Source organism: Parus major, chromosome 3 (assembly GCF_001522545.3).
Source record: "Parus major isolate Abel chromosome 3, Parus_major1.1, whole genome shotgun sequence".
Taxonomy (NCBI): Eukaryota; Metazoa; Chordata; class Aves; order Passeriformes; family Paridae; genus Parus; species Parus major.
The window spans coordinates 78838156-78840520 of record NC_031770.1 but is presented as its reverse complement, the minus strand read 5'-3'; the positions used below and the strand labels follow the sequence as shown (position 1 = coordinate 78840520).

Here is a 2365-nt window from a genome sequence, read left to right as displayed (position 1 = left end):
AAAAAAAAAAAAATCAATGGGGCAAATTTCACTGATTAGAGAACTAGGAGCCCAAACTCGTTCTGTTTTGGGCAACGGAGAGAAGGAAATTCGCGATGTGGCTCGCCTGTGTCACAGCCTTGGAGGTCCTGTTCGGGCCGTCGAGTGGCACAGCTGAGATTTCTGATCGTAATCTGAAACGGAAATAGCTGCCATTTAGGAGACGTAACCGTTTCCACTATCGCATTTTACCTACCCGTAAAATGCAAATTTATCGCTAATTTCAATAGCTGCTTCGTCAGAGACTGTGAGGAATGGGCTGATTAATAAATATACCCTAGAGATAAATTATCCCTTCGAATAAGGTTATCAGCGTTAAAATTGTAAAAGTACTTTCCAGACGTGAAAAATTAGGTATGTGACAGAAAGATAATTAATTAAAGAAAAAAATAAAACAGAAACGAAACCACCGTAGGAGCACTAACTCTCTCCACATTGGAAGAGATGGCAACTTGTCTGAGAAAAATTCGTCACTACGAAAAATATTGCCCTGCAGTTGCTGTCGCTCTGAATTGATAGGAGAGCAGAAAATACTTGATGCCTGTCACCGACGAACAGTGCTGTGGAGTTAGTTTATCTTTACATTAAATCTGGGACATATTAACTGTTCCCTGGTCTAAAGTCTGTCTGCTCTGCCTTTCCAGCCGCGATTGAATCTGAAGGAAATCAGATGTGCGAGAGTGATCGAAACGTGCTAAGCTAGAGGATCTTGCAGGAGTTTAAACGCCGTGGCGGTGGAGATGAGATCGATGGTGGAGAGGAAGGAAGGAAATGGATGTTATCTGTCCGAGGGCGCTCCCGCAGCCTCCTCGCCCTCCCGCCCATCTCCGACGGTGCCTTGGGCCGCCCCGCTCAGCGCTCCCGCCGCCCGCGGCTGCCGGGCCACACACGCCATCGCCACCGGTGCGACGGCCCCGGCGAGGCCCGCGGGAGCAGGTACCGACCCCCGCGGAGGGGCGCGGAGGAGCGCGGGAGGAGGAGGACGCGCTCCGCGGCGGCGGGGCCCGGGTGCGAGCGACGGGGGCCGCGGGGGCTTTAGGGCGAGGCTGAGCTACTGGAGAAACTCGGCGCGGGCGCGGAGTGCGGGGCCGGCCCCGAGCGGCCGCCGGGACCTGCTGGCGTAGGGGCGAGTTGCCCCGCTCCTCCGCCGGGCTTTCCGCGACTCGGCACCGGCGGAGGGAGGCTGCGGCGCGCAGGCAGGGACGGGGACGAGGCGGCGGTGGTGCCGCGGAGATCCCGTAAAAGCCTCTGGGCACGGAGTTGCTGATCCTGCCCGTTTTTTATTATTTTCCCTCCCTCTAGAGCCAGCCGCCGCGCGTTCCCGCCGAGGAGACCCTGACCCCTTGCTCCGCACCTCTCCGCACCCCTCCACGCCGCGCAGCGGGGTGCGCGCAGCCTGCCCCGCTCTACGGCGGATGGACAGATCGCCCGGATTGTTTTTACTTTTAGAGGAATGTCCCTTACTGTTGATTTTTTTTTTTTACTCCTCCCTAGGTTTCTGTAGGTTACTATGTGGCATGTTGTTCTCATTTCTTGACTTTTTGAAATAACTGGATTTAAATTTATCGAACAACCTGTTATCCATATGTCTGTCCGATTAATTTTTTTATGGGATGATGAAAGAGAGAAGAATCTATATATATAGTGATCTGCTAATGGAATAATATATATATATCCAAAACACCTTTCTGGGGTTACTTTTATTTCCGGACTTTAAAATGCAGTCTGGGTTTTTAGGCAATTTGTGAAGCAGTGACTATTTGATGCAGGAGAGTCACATATTTAGACTTCAGAGGAAAAAAATACATTGTTTTCCACTAGAAAGATATTTTCCTGTCATCCCTTCGCAAATCTTGAGGGACATTTACAGGAAGGTTATGGCCGTGTTCTGCCATTCACAGTGTGATTTTTGCAGATCTTTCGAACAGTGAAGCCGGGCGCCACCAGAGAGTAAAGTATCCACAGCGTCCTTTCCCCTTCAAAGATATGATTTTCTGTAACTACCCAGCAGGGATCCATAGAAGCGGTCACTAAGGAAAACATATTTATATCATTAGCCTCTTCTTCCCTCCGCCCCCCAAGTGAGCCTAATCGCTTCGCCCTAAGGAGACGTGGCGTGTAAAACTGACAGCAAGGAGTTGACGGCGGCTAGTCACTCAAGCATTATCAACTGCAGGGAAAATTATAGGTGCCGGTGAGAGAGTAGTCTGTAAACCCTGTTTCTGTACATCCCAGGTGAACCTTCGTCCCCGTCCCTCTCCCTTGCCCTTGCTTGCGGCTGAGCGCGTGCTGGGGACCAATTAGCACTTCCAGCTCTTCTATTACG

At 51.4% G+C, this 2365-nt stretch overlaps 1 long non-coding RNA gene across 1 annotated transcript; it reads left to right on the top strand.

Moving 5' to 3' along the window:
* The first annotated feature begins 23 nt into the window (after positions 1 to 23).
* On the top strand, positions 24 to 1625 carry LOC109022546. The gene is made up of 2 exons (XR_002001486.1): positions 24 to 975; positions 1342 to 1625. It is a non-coding gene; the product is annotated as an uncharacterized LOC109022546 (long non-coding RNA).
* Positions 1626 to 2365: the final 740 nt, after the last annotated feature.